The following is a 22,255-nucleotide window of genomic DNA, read 5'->3' as shown; positions in this document are numbered from 1 at the left end:
GAGGTCTGTGCAGTGTTTGTGTGAGAGAGAGGAGAGTTTGAGTAATAGAGAAAGAGTAGCAGTAGTGTTGGAGTGGGATAAAGTAGGAGAGGCAGTAGTAGTGGTTGGGACTAAAGGTAGAAGGTGGCGGGAGTAGCGAGGGAAGAATAAAAGTGGTAGTCGGTAGTACAGGTGTGAGCAGGGCAATAAAATTCCTGGGTACCGTTGTAGAGAGAAGGGTTTAAAGGGCATCTTATCCCTGGGAGTCACAGAGGGTTGAACAGGGGTTAGTATAGGATGAGCGGGGCACCATATCCCTGGGTTCCGTAACAGTGAGGGGTGCGCAGGACACCATATCACAGAGTGTCTTGGAGCAGTAAAAAGGTAGTAGAGAGATCGTGGTAGTAGAGAAACAGGAACTGTAGTAGAGCGGGAAGAGCAACAGTGAGTGGGGGAGAAGGAGGGGATATTAGCATTAAATGAGATAGAAATTATAATGAGGGGATTAGCAAGAGGTGGGGAAGTAGAGTAAGAGGAAGGAGGGAAAAGGAACCAAGGTAGAGGGATAGTTGGAAGTACAAGCGACAGTATGGAATAGGAGTGGGAAAGGAAATAAGATCGAAGGGTGGAAGTGGAAAGGGGGAGTGAGAGATTGGAGGGACAGTAACCTGGCGGGAGGAGAATAGATTAAGGGATCAGCACAGGAATGGGTCAAGTGTGAGAGGTTGCGATAGGAGTGTACGTGCTGCTATTTAATAGAAGGCACCATTCCCTATTCCCCGAGACTAACCAACGATAGGAGAAGTAAAGCTAGAAGGGCCCTAGGGAGTCAGGTAGCCCTCGTTTTAAGGGCAAACACCTGATGTGTAGAAAAGAAGACGGCCAATTGGTGTTACCGATCAGTCGTGACCAACAGCCCGAGAGGGACGTCTGGGGCTGGGAGGTGAGTCTCATGCCCGGGGAAGATGTATTATATTGTATTTGGTTTTTTATAGAGTGCTCGTTCCCCACTTGTGTGGCCTCAATGCGCTTTTTATGTTGGAATGCCCTCGGTGACCGTGGTCAATGTGCTTGAAAATTCTAAAAGGGATTAGATTAGGAGATGCGTGTGTGCATTTTGCCGGTATAGGACTTGGGTGGCTGGCTAGGCTCAACTAAACTGCCCAAAGCGAGGTCAGGCACGTGGGTGGGCGCTGTTGGGAGTTTGCGAAAGATTGCTATTGTTGGGAGAGTCAATGTGTGACCAGCTATACCGAATTTCTTTCGTGGGTAGTCGCCGCATGCTAGTGGCAGAGGTGTTGAGGTACATCAGGTGTTTCAGTCTGGTCGGTTATGTGTGCTGCTAGACCGGAAAGCTTAGCCATAGCTGCATTCTACGGTGCATGGATGCTTGGCCGTGCTGTAGCCTGTGTACACCGATGCAGTGTGAGGTATACGTACCGTAGTCTTCTGGATGTACGCATCGTAGCCGTGCTGGATGATATTCAGTTATGTCTAAAGTGGGCCCTTGCTGACATTCAAATCCTGTCTAGATGTGACGAGAGTGAATATTCACAGGATATAGCCAAAAGTGGCACTGGCAAACATTCAAACTCTGTATGGATGTGAGGCAGGCTAATATTCACACAAAATAACTAAATTGTGGCAATGGCTAACATTCACAATCATGTCTCGATGTGACGCAAGTTAATATTCATGTTAACAGAGGAAAGGGATCGCCCTAGCATCAATCATCCTCAGTCCCTTAGACCCCAAAGAATCAAGAACAGAAGCAGCCATTCGGACTATTACATTTTCAAATAAACACCCTTGGACTTTTCATAAGAGTCAGCGTGGTGATTTGTGATGGGACACCCAGTCACAATGCCAACTTAACCAAGTGTGCCTTTCGCCAAGAAACGGTTACCTTTCTAGGACGTGTCCTTGCTCCAACAGGCGTGGACATGGATCATGAAAATAAAAGCGATCCAAACCTGGACTATTCCGAGCAATTACTACAGGAGATTCATCAAAGACAACTCAAAAAAGATGTTGGCATTAACCAGTCTCCTTAAAAGGGGGACCTCGGATTCCAAGATGGCTGCCGGACTGTGAGGGTGCATGTCCTAGTGCTCTGTCTCGGGCCACCATACAAGGAGTACTCAGAAGCAGAAACAACGGCAAATTGAACATATCATCCTCCCCACGGACTGTTATGGTGCTAAGGAAGACAGCTGCTTTCCCCCCTGTCACTGCAACAACGTGTAAGCAGAACACAGCGAGGATCCGCACCGAAGACATGAGGGACGACAACAACAATGCAAGTTCCGCCGGGTGGGCAGGTGGCATAACAGCCGAGGACCGATTAGCCTGAAAAGAAAAGGCAAGGCAGCTCCTTGACATCAAGGAGCATAGCAGTGGAGTCGAGCGAAGAGATGCAGCAGCGGAAGGTCGCAAAATGAAAAGCGGGGAACATACCACGGCAACCAGTGTGGAGGGACGCTGAAGCAGCTGAAATCCCTGAAGGGATTAAAAGGGACTAAGTGGCAGTGTGCTCGACTGAAGATCAGGCCACCGGAGTAGGAGGTAAGTGGGAGCATGAGGACATTTGGCCCGTTACTTAAGAAAATAAAGACCCCCTTGGGGTGGAAGGCCGGGTCAGCCGAGCGTAAGCACCGAGGGACAGAGCAGTATCGGGGGCCAGTGGCTAGGAGAATGAGCAAATGCGCAGGGGCAAAGGGCTGATTAAAAGATTAACGAATTAAACAATAAGAGCAAGCTGAAAGTGCAAGGAGGAGCAGCGCAATCGCCACAGTGACGACACTCTGCAAATTAAAGGCTGCGAAGGGATTATTTAAACACACCATACCACGCTGTGAAATCAGCTCACCGCTCCATGCGAATACACGCATAGAGTAACACCTGAATCACAGGGACAAGTCCTGGAAGCAATAGAAGAGAGGAAGGAACAAAGAAGTTAATGGTTTAACCCCGCCTAACTTTTGCACCGACAAGAAACTGAGGAGCTGTCTGAGGACACTGGGGAAAGAAGCTAGGTACAAGGACTGAAAGCCACAAGCTAAGGTGATCACCACAGAACCCCCTTGCACTATATTGACATTTCTCGACGTTAAGCTTACTGACTACTGGTCTCCAACCCCCCTAAAGAAAGAGTGTTGCATACATACTAAGGGAGAAACAGATCCACATCCCCACTGGAAAACAGAAATATAAGGAAAGCTCTCAGATGCCAGGGACGAAACCTAGGAGTATCCTAGTAAGAGCTAAAGGTATAAACTCGCAAGGAGGACAGCTGGAGCATTGTTGGGGACAACAATAACACAACACCCAAACACCAGCACCAGAGAAACAAGTGGAGAGCAGGGACAAAACCGAGAGCCGTCCTAACATGGCATTAAGTAAGGAAGAGCTACAGGACTGCCTGAGAGGAATGCAAACAAGGATGATGGAATAACTGCAGGACCAATTTGGGAAGATGAAGGAGGAGTTCAAGACATAGCTACATCAGGTCAGAAAGGAAATAAATGAACATGAGAAAATAGTGGATGTGACAGACGATGGATTAACCAAAGTGTCGGAGGAACTCAAACAAAACAGCGTGCTACTTGAACACGTGGCCAGAGCAACTCACAATTTAGAGATCCAAGCAGAGGACCACGAGAATCGATTCAGACGGTCCAACATTAGAGTCAAGCGCCTGGTGGAATTGGTCCTAGACCATGACTTAAAGGATGCCATGCAGCAGTACTTCAGTAGCCTCTTGAAGGGAACTCAGCCGGTGGACATAAGGATCGATTGAGTGCACAGAGTGGGCCCTAAGAAGAGGGACCCGGGTGCAAGACCTTGGGATGTTTTGGTGGCTTTGACCTCATACACTATGAAAGAGGAGATACTCAGAGAGGCACAACCACACCAGAACCTATCACTAAACTGATCCCGGATTCATCTTTATCAAGACCTGGCCCTCACTACACTACTAAAGAGTAGAACGATGCAACCAGTTACGAAGATACTTGTAGCTAAAGATATCACCTACAAATGGACCTTCCCCTTCGGACTGCTATTTACATGGGACGGCAAGCAACAGCGTATCACCACATGTGAGGAGGGCCTGTCGCTGATGCACATGGAAGGCGATGAGGACCAAACCAAACAGTTGGCAAGTCAAAACCCTCTGAGAGGAGGCTCCAAACCATGGGAGTGGACGGCGGGCAGAAACAGGAGGCATAAGATGGAAGCAAAACTGACAGGCCTGCACACTAAAACACAATATAAGTGGAAAGGGACTGGCGACAAATTGTTACCATATGGTATGGGGAGAGGAACGGATAAACAAACATGCTAGATTAAGGAGGAGTGAGCCCGAAAAGAGGGGAAAGGGTGTGGTTATCTTGGAATCTAAAATTAGGATATGGAATATCCTGGCTGTGGGAACTCCCAGGGTTGTACAAGGCCCAACGCACTGGAGTTTTACCTTGGGGGTGTTCGCGAGAACCCAGGCCAAGTTGTGGTAAGAGGGAGGGGAAGAGAGAGTAGAAGGGGAAGAGTTGGAGTTAAAGATTTGAGAGTTTGGGAATGGTTTGTTGTATGGTACGAAACCTGTGTGGGTCTAAAGGTACGAGAAACAAGAGGCGTAGGCATTGGTAAAGGGACACCAGGACTATCTGGGTATGCCTGAGATAAACATTATAACCTTTAACGTGCAGGGTCTGAACCTGCCGGCAAAATGTCACTCGACACTTGGGAGGCTCTTCGAGCTCCAGACATCGATAGCGTTTCTACAGGAGAAACATTTACTTCCCAAGGATGAACTGAGGATGTTGCATAAGGCATTTCCCAAACAGTACTATACCTATAACGGGACAAAGACGAAAGGAGTAGCAGTCCTGATAGGAGCCAAATTGAGTTTTACAGAACGATTTCTCTATTGAGATCCTGAGGGAAGGATTCTGATACTCAAGGGTATAACTGGAGGGGCAGGTATACACATTGGTGGTAATATATGCCCCTAGCCAAAAGCAGGACATCTTTCTGGGGAAAGCGCTCCAGCAAATAGGAAGTTGGTGTGAAGGACAGGTGATTGTGGGTGGAGACTTCAACTGCACAATGGACCATAAATTGGACAAAACGCTCCCACCTACCACTGCAGACGGAAATAATAGGCAAGCTATTTCGATACTTGGGGAGGGAGGGGTTTATAGAGACATGGAGATTCTTCGACGACCGGAAAAGAGACTATACACATTACTCAGCAGTACACAAAGTTTATTCAAGAAGGAACAAGTTACTAACCTGTAACTGTTGTTCTCCAGCATGGGTCTGGCATGGATTCACATGCTCATGAATATTCCCCGTCGTCAGGCCGGAAATCCTCGGTATAGAAAAAAATCAGTATCAGTTTCGTTTCTGATCTGCCTTTCTTAGTAGTAACCAATCACTGGTCTCTGGGTCATACTGCCCCCAGCCAATGACTGCCCTCACCCTAAGCCCCGCCTCTGGCAGCCATCCTCAGATTTGGTAGCACGTAAAGTGGCAGTATGACCAATTGAAGAGCCGCAGAGGGGTAGGTGGGAGGGTTCGCATGTGAATCCATGCCAGAACCATGCTGGAGAACAACAGTTACAGGTAAGTAACTTGTTCCTTCTCCAGCATGGGGTCTGGCTTGGATTCACATGCTCATGAATAAGAGAATACATAGCAGTACACACATGCACAACCACGGGAGGTGGCAACAGGCTCAACATTAAGCAATACAACAACTCAACATTAAGCAACTCTTACCTCCTCACCAGGCTCACCTTAGGCGAACAGGTTGCGCAGCACTGCTTGGCCGACCCTGGACTCCTCCCCGGAGTCCCGATCGACGCAGTAGAATCTTGTCAAGGTGTGCGTCGACCTCCACGTAGCAGCCCTGCAGATGTCCAGCAGGGGCACACCAGACAGGAATGCTGTGGTAGCAGCGATCGCTCTGGTCGAATGGGCTCTCGGACGGCCGGGCAGCGGTCGGTTTGCCAACCGGTGACAGTGCATGATGCAGCCGGAGAGACATCTGGAAATGGAAGTCTTTGAGAGAGCCTTCCCTTGATTCACAGTCCCAAAGTTCACAAACAGCTGTGATGTCTTCTGAAAACTCTTCCTGCGGTCTACGTAGAACTTCAGCGCTCTAGCTACATCCAGCGAGTGCAAAGTCCTCTCGGCCGGCGACGAAGGCGACGGGAAGAAAACTGGCAACACCAAGGGCTCGTTGAGGTGGAAGTCCGACGGAACCTTGGGCATAAAGGAGGGGTGTGGCCTCAGCACCACCCTCGTGTCATGAAAAGTCAAGTATGGAGGCTTGCAAGATAGGGCCTGGATCTCTCCCACTTGTCGTGCGGAGGTGATGGCCACGAGGAAAGCTGTCTTCCACGACAGGAACTTCAAAGGCGCCGAATGCATAGGCTCGAATGGGGCTCCCATGAGCCTGGTCAGCACCACATTAAGCTCTCACGCCGGGGCAGGAGCCTTCACCAGCGGGAACGATCGGAATAGTCCCTTCGAGAATTGTTTCACCAGGCGATGAGACCATAAGGACGCCCGTCCCGTAGTCCTGGTATACATCGGGAGATAGCAGCCAGATGTATTTTGATTGAGGCGTGAGACAGTCCAGCTTTGGCCAGCGACAGTAGGTACGGCAGTACTTGAGGGGCCGTAATCCGCAGAGGGTTAATCTTCTGTGCACGGCACCAGACAGAGAACCTCTTCCCTTTATGTCCGTAGCACTTGAGAGTTGAGGACGCCCTGGCCTTTGCAAGAACCTCTCTGCAGTCGGCCGGGATGTCGTACCCTCCAAACTCTAGTGCTGCAGGAGCCAGACCTGCAAGTTCAGCAACTCCGGGTTGTGGTGAAGAATGGCGCCTCCTTCTCTGGAGAGAAGGTCTGCGTCCGTCGGAAGCTCGACTAGTGGGGACGTTGACAAGTCCAGAAGGTCCGGGAACCAGATCTGTCTCGGCCACGCCGGTGCGACGAGGATCATCCTGCACCGGGACCTCTTGAGCTGGTTGATGAGCCGGAGCAGCAACGGCAGCGGAGGGAACGCATAAAGAAATAGGCCGTCCCAGGGGAACGAGAAAGCATCGCCCATGCTCCTCGGCTGGGGGAACCTGCTGGCGAACCTCCGGCACTTGGTGTTCGTCGCCGTCGCGAAGAGATTGATTTGGGGTTCGCCCCATCGTCGGAAGAGTCGATCCACTTGATCCTGGTGTAGTTCCCACTCGTGGCACGAGCGCAGCTCCCTGCTGAGTGAGTCGGCGATCGTGTTTTTTATTCCTGCCAGATGAAGAGGCACCAGAAACATCCCCTGGGCGACTTGCGACGGAACCAGATGGGATTTTGGAAAGTTGATGGAGAATCCCAGGTCTGTGAGCAGCTGGACGGTCTTCGCAGTGTGCTCCACGGCGAGTTCCCTTGTCCTTGCCCGGATGAGCCAGTCGTCCAGGTAGGGGTAGACGTGGATCCCCTGTAGGCGCAGCCGCGCCGCCACCGGTGCGAAGCACTTGGTGAACACCCTGGGTGCCGACTTCAATCCGAACGGGAGGGCTTTGAACTGGTAGTACCGCCCTTGGACCACGAACCTGAGAAACTTTCGGTGTCTTTTTAGAATGGGGATGTGGAAGTACGCATCCTCCACGTCCAACGACGACAGGAAATCGCCCTCCTCCAGCTGTCCCAGCACGTGCTGGAGGGTGACCATACGGAACTTCTGTGCCTTGATGTACTTGTTCAGTCGTCGTAGGTCCAGGATGGGGCGCCATCCTCCGGTCTTCTTTTTTACGAGGAAGTACCTTGAGTAAACTCCGGAGCCCCGAAGCCTCTTTGGGACAAGCTCGATGGCACCCTTCTTGAGCATCGCCCTTACTTCCAACAGTAGTTGAGGGACGTGATTTTGTAACACTCACCTGACTCCCACGGGGGCACTGGCCTGGTTCGCGCTGCTGTGACCTCGTCTAAGGTGATGCACAGGGTTCGGAAGACGGACTGGACCAGGCCCCAGATCTGGCTTGTCTGACTCGCAGAAGTATCCTTCTGTAGGCGAGAATAGGGGGTTAACTGTCTGCGGGGTAATGCAATCGGCCTCCCACTTACCCCTCTCACCCTCCTCAAAACCCTTCTGTGCTTCCCCGTAGCGTCTCACCTTAGGGTCTGGAAGGACGAGCTCTCCATCCTGCTTCTGATGCAGGGGCGTGTTGGTATCCAGTTACGTCACTGGATTTTCGGATGGGTGAGAACCAAACTTGCTTGGCTTCCAGGTAAGTTTTTCTATAAGTGGTTCCCCTTGTGTCCATGCATTAATGTTCTAATGCTAGTGTCTTTTTCCCCATAGGGGCCGGGGTACGGAATGCCGGGGAACCATCACCGACCCGAGGTGAGCGGTGAAATCCTTGTGGAAATCAGGTAAGTCTTTAATGAGTGTTTTGGTAATGTCTTTTCATTCACTCATTAACGCTGATGTCTTTTTCCCCTTAGGGGCCGGGGTCTGAAAATGCCTGGATGCGGCGCGGACCCGAAATGAAAAGGGAATGACCCAACAGGTAAGTCTTGACATGGAGTTTTAGCTTCCCTTTTCCCTTCTTTCTCTCACCTTTGTTCTTGTCTTTTTCTCCCTACGCGCGGGAGCGCGACTACGAATCCGGATGGTCGTTGCTGAACATGGAGGCGCCCTGTAAAGGTGAGTAGAATGCGGCGCTGCAGCGATCGATGCGATGTGCTTTTAAAAATAAATGTTTTCCTTTTCAGGATTGTCGGCGAAATGTCTCTGGGATGCAGATTTAGCAGGTGAGGCCTTTTCCTTCTTCTGTTCCCTTGTTCCCTTCCTTTGCAGGTGATTCAGGATGCTGGCAGGTGTGGCAGAAGTCAAGATGCAGGAGCAGACACGGTGAGCGTCCAGCTGCTAGATGCAGAACAACGCGAAGCACGTGTGGCTGATCGGGTGTGGTTTAAATAGCCTTGGAAGAAGTTCCTAGAATGTGTCCTTCCTCCAATCAGGTATGTATCCTTCCCAGACCACGCCCGGGTGGTAAATGAGTCCCACAGGTAAAGTAGTTCCTTTCAGGCCTCAAGGAGGCCGGGGTTCTGCAGCATGGTCTGCATCAGGTAAGTGCACCCAAACACTTTCATAATGAGCCTGGGGCCTATGGCGCCAGGACTGACGTTTTCTATGAGCCTGGCGCCACAGGCGCCAGGACGCTGTCCAAAGGGCCCCTATAAGGGGTTGCAGGGACCTTCCCCGGGGACTTGATGTCCGCTTTCGGGGACGCAGGGCCTGAGCCGGCTCCCCGGGAGCGGGCATCGTGACAGCACTACCCCCCCAAGGCCCCTCCCAAGGTTAATCCCTCCGGGGGTTTTGGTTTGTTTGGGAAGAGTCGGTGGAATTTCCTGACTAATCGAGGTGCATGCACATGGTCACTGGGTTCCCACGACCTCTCCTGAGGTCCGTACCCCTTCCAATCAATTAGGTAGAAAAGCTTTGACCTAAACATTTTTTAATCTAAAATGTTCTTCACTTCAAATTCGGGTTCCCCATCTATTTGAATAGGTTCTGGAGGTTTGAGTAGTCGGGTTCCGGGTTCCACTGGTTTCAGAAGTGACACATGAAAAACAGGGTGCATTTGCATATTAGCTGGTAAATCAAGTTTAACCGCTACTGGGTTAATTATTGCCGTAATAGAATAAGGTCCCAGATATTTTGGGTTAAAAGTTTGAGGCCCTTTGAGCGGTAAATGTCTGATAGCTAACCACACTTGATCCCCAATCTGATACGGAGGTGCTTCACTCCGATGTAGGTCAGCATTCTCCTTGTATTTTCTCTTGGATTGTTGTAAATGCGTGGTTGCCTCTTTGAAGGCTCGGGTAATGGTAGAATGAAGATGTTCTACTGCGGGCACTCCGAGGTTCTGAGGTGAGTCGAGGTTTGAGGTTCGAGGGTGATGTCCAAACAAGGTATAAAAAGGACTATGGCCAGTTCCAGAGTGTACCGAATTATTATATGCGTATTCGGCTATCCAAAGAATGTTTTTCCAGTTGCTTTCAGATTGCTGTAACATACACCGTAAGTACTGCTCAAGGGTCTGATTTGTCCTCTCGGTCTGACCATCGGTCTGAGGGTGGTGACTGGTCGATAATCTTACGTCGATTTGTGCCATTTGACAACATTTGCGCCAGAAGTGGGAAATGAATTGGCTTCCCCGGTCAGAGATTAGTATAGATGGGAATCCATTTAGCCGAACAATATTTTCGAGGAATTCTTTGGCTAGGACAGAAGCTGAAGGTAAACCTTTCAAAGGAATGAAGTGGGCCATTTTGGAAAACAAATCCACAATTACCAGAATGGTATTGTATCCCGAACAAGGAGGCAAGTCCGTAATATAATCCATTGATAGGGTGTGCCAGGGTGCTGGCGGTATGTCTTGAGGTTGAAGGATACCGGCTGGTCTTTTCTTTTGACCTTTATTTTGGGCGCAAACACCACAGGACATCACAAAAGATTTAACATCTTTTCGCCAAGAGGGCCACCAGAATTGTCGTTTCACCTTTTCCATTGTCTTGGCAATACCGGGGTGTCCCTCTATTAATGTATCATGATAACCTGAAATAACTAGTTCGTGTAAATCCTTGTGCGGCAGGAATAAGCGTCCTTGGTAATAAGGTAAACCATTATCTATGGTAAAGTCTGATCCCTTTTGTATCCAATCCTGTAGGACTGTAGGGTCCAGGAGTTGTTTCACTCTGACTTGAATGTCTTCAAGCGTCTGTAACAAAGTCATGCCTAGAATTCTCTGTTCGGGAATTATTGGTACTGGTTCTGAGTTTGTATCAGATTCTCCCATTCCAATTCGGGATAAGGCGTCTGCTTTGCCGTTCTTGCAGCCAGGTCGATAGGTAATCACGAAATCAAATTCAGCGAAAAACTAAGCCCATCGGAGCTGCCGTGATGACTGAGCCTTGGCAGTTTTCAAATACTGTAAATTCCGGTGATCAGTGATCACCGTGATGGTATGTCGAGCGCCAAGCAGGTAATGCCGCTAGGCTTTAAAAGTGGACTTTATGGCTAACAGTTCTTTGTCAGTGATTACGTAATTAATCTCTGGTGCCGAGAATTTTCTGGTCCAAAATGCTACGGGATGCAGTTGGTTGGTTTCAGGATCTCTTTGAGACAGAACTGCTCCCATGGCTAGGCTGGATGCGTCAGTTTCGACGACATACGGGAGATCTGGACGTGGGTGTTTCAATATAGGTGCGGAGGTAAACTTAGCTTTTAAATCGTGGAAGGCCTGCTCGGCTTCTTCAGACCATTCAAAACGTTTATTTTTCCTAAAGAGTGCAGTAATGGGTTGTACTATGCGTGAAAATTCCGGGATAAACCTGCAATAGAAATTGGCAAAGCCGAGCATGCTTTGAACCCCTTTTACAGAGCTAGGTGATGGCCATTTGAGGATGGCATCCACTTTTCTTGAGTCCATTCGGACTCCTTTGGGTGTCAGGATGAAACCGAGAAACTCAACTTCTGTGGTATGGAAAACACATTTCTCAAGTTTAGCAAATAGTTTGTGTTGGCGCAGTTTTTCCAGAACTGCCCTAACGTGTTTTCTGTGATCAGATTCCGAAGAGGAGTACACTAGAATGTCATCGATATAGACGACAACACAAACATCGATGAGTTCCTGAAGGACATCATTCATGAAGAATTGGAAGGCAGCAGGCGCATTGCACAACCCGAAAGGCATTACCTGGTATTCGAATAATCCATATTTTGTACGGAAGGCTGTTTTCCATTCGTCGCCTTCTTTTACTCGCACCAGATGATATGCCCCCCGGAGATCTAACTTGGTGTATATGCAAGCATCCTTCACCTGGTCAAGGAGTTCAGGAATCAGAGGCAGAGGATAACGGTTTTTAACCGTTATCTGGTTCAATGCGCGGTAATCGATACAAGTTCTAAGGTCGCCTTCTTTTTTAGGCACGAAGAACAAAGCCGAGGATGCCGGGGACTTTGACGGGCGAATAAAACCATTTGCGAGGTATTGATCCAAATATTGTCTCAAATGCAGGTTCTCAGGTTCGGTAAGGGCATAAATCCTGCTACAAGGGGGTTGTGCATCGGGCACCAGATCGATTTGGCAATCGTACGATCGGTGAGGAGGTAACGTGTTGGCCTGTTCCTTTTGGAAGACGTCCTGAAAGTCCTGGTATTCCGGAGGTAATTGCATGGAGGCAGAGGTTACAGATGCTAGATTAATCTTCAGGTTTTCTGGGTAGCAGGTTTGTGCACAATCCGGGAAGGTTATTCTCTTAGCTCGCCACTCAATTCGAGGATTATGTGTCTCTAACCAAGGAATTCCAAGAATAACCTGAAACTGTGGAGCCTTGATTACATCAAACACAACTGCCTCCCGATGGCCGTCAGGACCAATAAAAGTCACCTCAGTAGTGGAATGTGTTACCAGTCCAGAGGCAATTTCAGTTCCATCGACTGTGGTGATGACATCTTTGCTGGTTTTAGGACGGAGAGGGAGGTTAAGCCTAGAGACCAATTCACGATCCACATAGTTTCCAATAGCCCCACTATCGATGTATGCCTTTATTGCATGCAACCCCTTAGGCTTTTCTGGATCTACGAGAACCATTGGCACAATGAAATGCGAGGTCTGAGAGTTAGTTTTCAAGCTCGGCAAGCGGACCCCTACGCTTGTCGGGCTGAGTCGTTTCCCGAAACAGTCTTCATGGTTTTTATCAGCGGCTCCTACCGCTTTTCGGGGCGGTTTTGCCGGGCAATCTCGTAGAAAGTGTCCAGAGTTCCCACAATAAAGACATCATTTTAACTGCCGCCTCCTTTCAGGTTCCTTTTGAGTTAAGGGTTCTTTAACCCCTCCAATTTGCATAGGCTCAGAGACATCAACTCCCTTGGGGTTAGCGTGGGTCTTGACCAACACCCGGGTCTCAAACCTGGACCGATCTGTTTTTCTGTTTTGAAGTCTATGATCCAATTGGACCACTAAGTCTATATATTCTGTGCATTCTTGGGGCGGATTTACAACTTGGGCCAAGACATCTAAGTTCTCCGCGTAGACCTCGATAAAATAGCGTGACTCTTTTATCCTCTGGCCATCCCGTTTCCACAATTAGTCTATTAAAGGTTGCAATATAGGATAGGAGGTCCTGATTGCCCTGTCGCAGGGATATAAGTTCGTCATCCAGAGCCTGCCCCTGAGAGTGTCGAGCAAATAACCTTTCCATGCTTGCTTGAAATCCTTGAAAATCACGGAGAATCGGGTCATCTTGAGTAACCAGTGGAACTGACCAATCGGCAGCGCAGCCGCTGAGATATGACAATACAAAGGCTACTTTGGTCTGATCATTAAGGAAGGCCCCAGGTCTGCATAGGAAGTGCAAACGACACTGATTCATGAATACGGCGAATCGTTTGGGGTCCCCAGCAAAGCGTTCAGGTGGGGCCAGCGGCATGTTTCCAGGTAGATTAATCTGCACAGGGTAACTGGGAACCACAGTAGCGGGGTTCCCTCCGGAACAGGGTAGAGGAGTTTGTCCAGCTTGACCTTGCAAAAGCTATCTGGCCAGGTCATCAGTTCTTTCCTTTGATATTATTAATTCCCTCTTGAGGGCATTAGTCTCTTGACGAGCGGCATGTACTTCGGCCCGTAATTCCCCCAGTAATTGGGCCAACTGATCAGTCTGAGAAGTTTCCATAGCGCCTGGGTGGGAATTTGTAGGAAGGCTTCGCGTTCTGTAACGCTCACCTGACTCCCACAGGGGCGCTGGCATGGTTCGCACTGCTGTGACCTGGTCTAAGGTGATGCGCAGGGTTCGGAAGACGGACTGGTCCGGGCCCCAGATCTGGCTTGTCTGACTCGCAGAAGTATCCTTCTGTAGGTGAGAATAGGGGGTTAACTGTCTGCGCGATAATGCATTCGGCCTCCCACTTACCCCTCTCACCCTCCTCAAAACCCTTCTGTGCTTCCCCGTAGCGTCTCACCTTAGGGTCTGGAAGGACGAGCTCTCCATCCTGCTTCTGATGCAGGGGCGCTTTGGTATCCAGTTACGTCACTGGATTTTCGGATGGGTGAGAACCAAACTTGCTTGGCTTCCAGGTAAGTTTTTCTATAAGTGGTTCCCCTTGTGTCCATGCATTAATGTTCTAATGCTAGTGTCTTTTTCCCCATAGGTGCCGGGGTACGGAATGCCGGGGAACAGGCACCGACCCGAGGTGAGCGGTGAAATCCTTGTGGAAATCAGGTAAGTCTTTAATGAGTGTTTTGGTAATGTCTTTTCATTCACTCATTAACGCTGATGTCTTTTTCCCCTTAGGGGCCAGGCTCCGAAAATGCCTGGATGCGGCGCGGACCCTAAATGAAAAGGGAATCACCCAACAGGTAAGTCTTGACATGGAGTTTTAGCTTCCCTTTTCCCTTCTTTCTCTCACCTTTGTTCTTGTCTTTTTCTCCCTAGGCGCGGGGGCGTGACTACGAATCCGGATGGTCGCTGCTGAACATGGAGGCGCTCTGTAAAGGTGAGTAGAATGCGGCGCTGCAGCGATCGATGCGATGTGCTTTTAAAAATAAATGTCTTCCTTTTCAGGATTGTCAGCGAAATGTCTCTGGGATGCAGATTTAGCAGGTGAGGCCTTTTTCTTCTTCTGTTCTCTTGTTCCCTTCCTTTGCAGGTGATTCAGGATGCTGGCAGGTGTGGCAGAAGTCAGGAGCAGACACGGTGAGCGTCCAGCTGCTAGATGCAGAACAACGCGAAGCACGTGTGGCTGATCGGGTGTGGTTTAAATAGCCTTGGAAGAAGTTCCTAGAATGTGTCCTTCCTCCAATCAGGTATGTATCCTTCCCAGACCACGCCCGGGTGGTAAATGAGTCCCACAGGTAAAGTAGTTCCTTTCAGGCCTCAAGGAGGCCGGGGTTCTGCAGCATGGTCTGCATCAGGTAAGTGCACCTTAACACTTTCATAATGAGCCTGGCGCCTATGGCGCCAGGACTGACGTTTTCTATGAGCCTGGCGCCATAGGTGCCAGGACGCTGTCCAAAGGGCCCCTATAAGGGGTTGCAGGGACCTTCCCCGGGGACTTTATGTCCGCTTTCGGGGACGCAGGGCCTGAGCCGGCTCCCCGGGAGCGGGCATCGTGACAGATTTTCCTTCCTGGCCACGGGTGGAACGCGAGGGCACTTCTTCTGAAACACAAGGGCGTGCCCTTGGGCCAGGGCGTCCAGCACCCAACGGTCGGTGGAGATGGACTCCCAAACGGTGACGAACCTCGCCAGCCGGCCTCCCACCGGGTGCTTCGGCGGGGGCCCGACCCCACGGTCGGTTCAATCTTGTTTGGAGGCCGCCTTGCCTCCTTGACCTCCCTGTCGACGACGACGGGCACCACCTGACTTGCTGCGTCCCCTGTAGGCTTCCTGGGACGAAGATCTTGCCGCTTGGCGGTACGTGGAGGAGCCACTGCCGGATCCTTTGGAGGCACCTTGTCTGCCTCCGGAGCTCCGAAAGGACGGCCGTCGTCGTTGGAGCACTCCCAGTGCCCGGGCAGTCTCTGTGTCTGTCTTGATGGCCTGAAGGGACTCATCAACCGCCTTTCCAAACAGGTTGTTCCCGTCGAAGGGCATGTCCAAAACCTTGGTTTGTACGTCCTGGCGGAAATCTGTGACCTTGAGCCATCCTCGTCGTCTCAAGCAAACGCTGTTGCCCAACTGACGGAAACCGGTGTCGGCAATGTCCGTTGCCACCGTGATGGCGTGGTCCGAAGCAATCTCATCCTCCTGTAGGATTTCAGGGGCCTCAGCCCTTTTGGCGTCCGGAAGGAAGTCCAACAGAGAGGCGATTTTGAACCACAACTCCCTGTCATAGCGGGCTACAATAGCCAGCGCGTTGGCCGCCTTGATAGTCGTCGCTGCGGATGAGATGATCCGCCTTCCCATCGTGTCCAACTTCCTGCCCTCGCTGTCCGGCGGGAAGTTGATGTCGAGGCCGATGCCCCCCCAGCTTTCTTCTTTGCCGCCGCCGAGACGACCGAGTCCGGGGTAGGTTGCGCCCGAAGGCACAAGGGGGCAGCGTCGGGAAGCCGGATACTTCTTCTCGTACCGGTCCCTCTTTGCCGGCGCCGTGACAGGGTTCTTGAGGAGGGCGAGCCCCTCATCCCAGATGTCATCAAGAAGCGGTACAGCGAGGACCGTCTTCCTTTTAGCCTCGCGCCGTTGGTAAAGGAACCCTTCCTTCTCTTCTGGGCAGAGCTGGAAGAGCTCGGATGCCCTGGAAATCATGGCATGAAAGGATCCAATTTCGTCGGGCGGGGACGCCTGAGCAGGGGGCGACGGGGGACACGTACCGTCGTCGCCTCCGTCGTCATCATCTGTACCTGTCGTAGCCGTGTCCGTGCCTGTATCATCCCCGTGGGTAGTAGACCGGGGGGAAGGCAGAGCAGGCCGCAGAGGTGGGACAGGTGGCGTAGACTGCGTCCTCCTCTTATGCGGTGGACTTTCCGAAGGTCCTGGCTCCGGTTCCCCTGTCGGGTCTGGCTCCGGTACCTCCGTCGGGGGGAGGGGCAACCTTGTCCTTATCTCCGAACATAAGGACTGAATCGCTGACAAAATGGCTGCCGAAGTGTCCTGCGGCGCCGAAAACGGCAGGCGCGAGGGCTCTTGAGGAGCCTTGTTGGCGACCCCGTCGCTCTCGTCGTCGCCCTCGTCGGGATCCCTCCCGATTGGGTGGGCCTCTTCCACGAATTAGATGAGCTCTTCTTCAGAGGTCGTGTCCGTATCCACGATGGCCACCAGCCCCTCCCCCACCTTTTCCAACAAGGACTTCGTGGGGGTCTTCTCAATGGGCCTGAAAGACAACTCCCTCTGCGGTGGCAGGGAGACTCTGGGTCCTGAGGGCGCCTCCACTGGTGTAGCCTCCACAGGCTGAGCCAGGGCCGCAACAACATCCTCAATCGAGGTCTTAGCAGGGTGAATTAAGGCCATCGTCACCTTCTGGGCGCCTGGGGCCTTCACCTTGGGGGGAGGGTCCGGGCCTCGCTCCCCCTCTGCCGGAATCTTCGAGATCGACCGGGGCCTCTCCAGAAGCTTTGCCGGGTTCTTGGACTTCCTCTTACCCGAGCCAGAGCGTTGGCTCGTGGTTGATGGCGCCAGGGAGGATGCGCCCTGCCTGGCAGCCAAGGAGCCCGACCGTTCGGCGCTCCCGGTGCCCGCGGACTTGTGGTGCTTAAGCCTTTTGTTGGGCCCCCGTCGCCGGGGCGCCCTCACAGGACTTAGAAGACCGCTCTGACTTCTTTTTCTTCTTCTCGCCTGACGGGCTCTTCCCTTCCAGCCAGTTGGTGAGACGGAGGTGGCGATCCTTCATGGTCCGCTCCGACATGTTCCCACAAAATGCGCAGTCCCTCTCCGTGTGCATCTTGTCCTCATGTAGACAGAGGCATAACGAATGCTCGTCCTCCTTGAAAACATTCTGAAGCCGGCATCCAGGGCGGGTCCTGAACAGCTTCCCGGGTGTCGAGCTTCCTTTATCCTGGGCCATGTCCAGGGTTGGCCTCGGAACTTCTGGAATCCTCCAAAAGCGAAACCCGACGAAATCTTCACCCTTGAGGGGCGTAGAAAGCTCCGAAACGGATCCCCGTTGATCGGATGCAGAAACGGTGGAGCTTGAGGCTCTATCTAACCGAAAAAAGAGAAAAATCTCCTGAAAAAAGTGAAAATGCAGCAAAAGCTCGAGAGCTACAGCATGAGGACTCCCAATACTTGAACGTGCGGTAAAAATCTGAGGATGGCTGCCAGAGGCGGGGCTTAGGGGGAGGGCAATTGGCTGGGGGCAGTATGACCCAGAGACCAGTGATTGGTTACTACAAAGAAAGACAGATCAGAAACGAAACTGATACTGATTTTCTTCTATACCGAGGATTCCCGGCCTGACGGGGAATATTCATGAGCATGTGAATCCATGCCAGACCACATGCTGGAGAATAGACATGATTCTAATCTCTGCAACATTAATCCCCAAGTGGTCAAAATAGAAAATCGGGGTTAAATACCTAACCGACCATGCCCAGTGATAATACAAATTGAAATGCCCATGGACAACCCAGAAACTCGGAAACATTGGAGATTAAATGACCTGATTCTGGGTGATATAGCACTGAGAGCACACATGAAGAAGGTGCTTGGCAATTACTTCAAAGGAAATGATAATGGGGAAACAGATTGGAGGATAGTTTGGGACGCATGTAAAGGGGTAGTACAGGGAGAATTCATATCCCAATCCATAATATATGTTAGGGATAAAGAAGAGATCAGGAAGAAACTGGAGGGGGAAGTCAAACGAGCAGATGCCCCGGGGCAGAAACACACTTTTCGGGACACTTGGAGGGGAGCAAAACCCCTGATATTAGAGGACTTTTTTCAGAACGGGAAGGCCCTTCATTTTGAAGAATGTAAACAGAAATTTAGTATAGGAGAGGAAGAACGATACCAATACATATAGGTTAGGCACTGGGTTTCACAGTAGGAGGTCACAAAGGCAGCACAAGAGCCCCTATAGGATTAGAACTAACCCTCAAAGAAGACTCGACATCTAAAGTTTTGTCCAGACTATACAGACTGCTGGACCGGGCAAATTTGGTAGATCAGCTCCCACATATGGATAGGTGGGAAAAAGACCTTGGCACCCGAATTACGGGAGAGGAATGTGAACAAATTTGGAGGAGGGCACACAAAACGTCCAAAAGCACATCTATCAAGGAAACAGCATACACAATTTGCTATAGATGGCACCTGTCCCCCCACTGGCTACATGGGATGATTGCAAATTACCCTCCCTCCCCCCTGTGCTGGAGGCAATGTGGAGAAATAGGTGATTTACAGCATATGTGGTAGACATGTCCTAAAGCTAAAAATATATTGGAACGAGATCCTGGGACACAAAACTTATCACAGGGGCACAACTACCGTACTCACCAATTGGGATCCTGCTGGGGGCAGAAGTAGAGGGGGTTTATGCGGCAAGTGGTAACAGAGCAGCTCTCATTTTGCATCTCTTGATGGTAGCACGCATGACTCTGGCCCAGGGATGGAAAACAGTTGAGGGACCCATAATAGCTTGGTGGGGGTGAAGATTTGGGGGGGGGGGTCTTGGCTATGGAGAAAGTATGTGCACTGAAAGCAGGGATGTAACACAAGTTCCTATCAGTATGGAGCCCCTTCCATGAACATGTACAAGACAGGGAAGGACAATTTAATAAACCAAAGCTACTTAAGAATGTGCATGTGATTTGACCATAATGGAACGCCTTATTGCAGGAAAGAATAATAGACTATTGTTCATGGCGGAAATAACCACAGTCAATTTCGCTGCAAATCCAATTTTGCTGCGGGCAAAATCATACCAATGCATGCCCCCCTTCCAACATTAGTATGCACTCATCAGCCCCTTAGAGTCATTCGCTACTACGCAGTAATCCTGTTCTATAAATTAATTTGTTCTCTACACTCATCTGCTCTCTACACTCATCCGATCTCTACACTCATCCGATCTCTACACTCATCCGCTCTACAACCTCATCCGCTCTACACCCTCATACACCCAAATACATCACCACCCTCCCCCCACTTACCTTTCTGCATCCGCTTTTCATCTAACTCTGCAAAGCGGGTCAGAACTAACGCTGCTGGGTCCCTTACGCTGTATTCCAATGACCCGGAAGCAGCGGGACCCCCGCATCCCCCGCTCAAATTAATGGAACTGTATGGCCTAGTTGACCTAATTGTTGGTTGTACGATCATTTTGCACAGCGTAAATTCAGTCAACTGGACCATACAGTAAAAAGAATTCGGTCAAATTAGCCAATTCCGGCCAGCTACCAACCCTTGGCAGAATTCACATACAATAATTCGATACATTCATATGCAGGGATGTCTCCCTTCTTTTGCTACTAAGCATGTCATCCAAAGATCATCCCTCTAACATCTATCACTTCGTCCCCTGTTCCCACCACAGATGAATGGGTAAAGAATATGCAACAAGAGCACAAGACTATCCAAACCAACCTACAACAAAGACAACTCCAAGCCCAAGAAAATACCAACCGCCACCAAAGCAAGGACCGGAATATCATGCAGGGCAAAAAGTATGGTTATCCACCAAGAACTTGAAATGACCAGGGATCTCATGAAAATTCCAACCCTGGTTCATTGGATCGTAATTCCTTGACAAGGTAATCAATCCAGTAGCAATGAAACTAAAACTGCTACACATCTAAAAATACACCCAGTGTTTCATGTTTTCCTCCTGCAGCCATGCCAACAAAGAGTGACACATTCCAGCCTCAATAACCGCCCACCTCTGCCAATCAGAGGCAGAAGAAGAATATGAAGTCTCAAGAATTATTGATTCTTGGTGGCAAAGGAATAGATATCTCCTAGAGTGTAAGGGTGATGGTCCTGAGAACCCCACACTGGGAACCCTCTTCCCATGTACATACACCTGATCTTCTCTGAGCATACCATGCAAAACACCCCTTCAAACCTTGTCCCAGGGAGAGACCTAGAGGGGGGCCTATTGTTAGGGACTCCCCTTCAGTATTGCCGCAGAGACTAGCGTGGCATTTGCTGGGTGTCCGCGCTCCTGTCGGGGGACACCCAGAAGCTCTTGGGGCAACGCACGGACCTCGGGTGGCTCCACTGTTGCCGCTTAGGTGCGGGTGCATCTAGGGTAGCCGCGCACATGTCAGGGCATACCCAACAGTTGATCCCCAGCACAGATGGACCCATACCAGAGCCTGGCGCCTGTACCCAAGATGGAAGCAATGGGGATGGCGCCAGGCACGGAGAACAGAGACATATGCCAGCAATCCTCTACCACCCGGAAGTTCCTGAAGGACTTCCAGGTCAATTACAAAAAACACGGACAGCCCATGAAATGGGCATCCGATCAACAAATCCTTTATGGGTATTCACGCTGTGCAGTTTTCCTGCGCTTCTTTCCTGCCATGTATCCAGCCTTTCTTCTATACCAAAAGTCAGCTTATAAACTAAAGCAGGGACAGATAGAAGGCCTTCATGTTTAGTTCTCAGAGTTTCCTTCTTCAGTGTCTTACTGCACCTCATTGAATTGACCTACAATCATGTTTCTTCAAAGATAGATCCACACAACATATCTGTAAGTACTTCACTTGGGGATTGGATAAGGGTACCAGAAGTGTGTTTCCCGATAGCAACACCTTTCTTTTATTACACGTCACCACATTCCAAGCCCGACACCCACGAAGTATGACTGTTGGTAGTTGAGGTCCGTACCAGAGACAGGGTATCCGAAAGATTTCTCTAGAAACGTGGTAATCCTGTCGTTTGTCCGATTACCAAACACATACACCCTGGTGTAGAGAATACAGGTGGATCCAGCATATCCGGTACTGACAGTATGTTTGTCACTGTAACATTAATGTTACAGGAGTAGTGAGAAAGGGCATACACCAGGTAACCCCTCAGCACTCCACATAAGGTGGTGTGTACTGATTTTACAATACAAAATGTAGAGTGTGGGGGGGCGGGGTAGTTCCTACTCACCTAGGAACATACAAAAGAAATCCACAAGTCCATCAAAAAAGTGCTGGGGGTCTCACAGGTGAAGGATTTGGCATACAATGAAAAATCTGACCCAACAGTCTTAATCCTCAGGGTCACAGCCTGTTATCGAGGAAACAACCAAGCTCTGCTTGGAATGGCAATGGCTGCAGAAAGGTCTACCAGGAGGGAGCTGGTCAGTCTACTGGTAGGGCCATGGTCACTTCCGAAGGCACAGATCTTTGAGCAGGGGCCAAGACTGCTTCTTGCCACCGGTTCAGGGGTCCAAGCACCAACGAGAGCTTCTGGAGATCAGGCAGAGGAGCAGGGCTTCACCGGGTCAATCACTGCACTTGATGCAGGAGCCGTCTTCAATTCATCAACAGGCTGCTCTTCTTCGTTGAGGTATTGGCTCCAACGATTTGGTGATTAACAGTTGCAGGACACCCACTTTTATCCAGGTTTTCAGCTAGGAGCAAGGCTAATCCCACCAACGGTAAGGATCTGTAACATTCAAACATGCCACTGGTTGTCTCATCCCAGACAACCACTGGTCAAAACATCTGCCCAGCAACAGACTTTCAGGAGCCCAAGTTGTTGGCTTGGCACTAGACAGTCCCAGCCCCCTCTCTGGCTCACACACACACAAAGCAGCTTAGCCCACAAAAGCA

At 50.4% G+C, this 22,255-nt stretch overlaps 1 protein-coding gene across 3 annotated transcripts in view; it reads right to left on the bottom strand.

Moving 5' to 3' along the window:
• SMAD4 (SMAD family member 4) overlaps positions 1–22,255 on the bottom strand; it is an 850,418-nt gene that overhangs the window by 637,304 nt on the left and 190,859 nt on the right. The gene's annotated exons all lie outside the window — the stretch shown is intronic.

Source organism: Ambystoma mexicanum, chromosome 6p, assembly GCF_040938575.1.
Source record: "Ambystoma mexicanum isolate Mex_15411 chromosome 6p, UKY_AmexF1_1, whole genome shotgun sequence".
Taxonomy (NCBI): domain Eukaryota; kingdom Metazoa; phylum Chordata; class Amphibia; order Caudata; family Ambystomatidae; genus Ambystoma; species Ambystoma mexicanum.
This window is presented reverse-complemented; position numbering and strand designations above follow the sequence as displayed.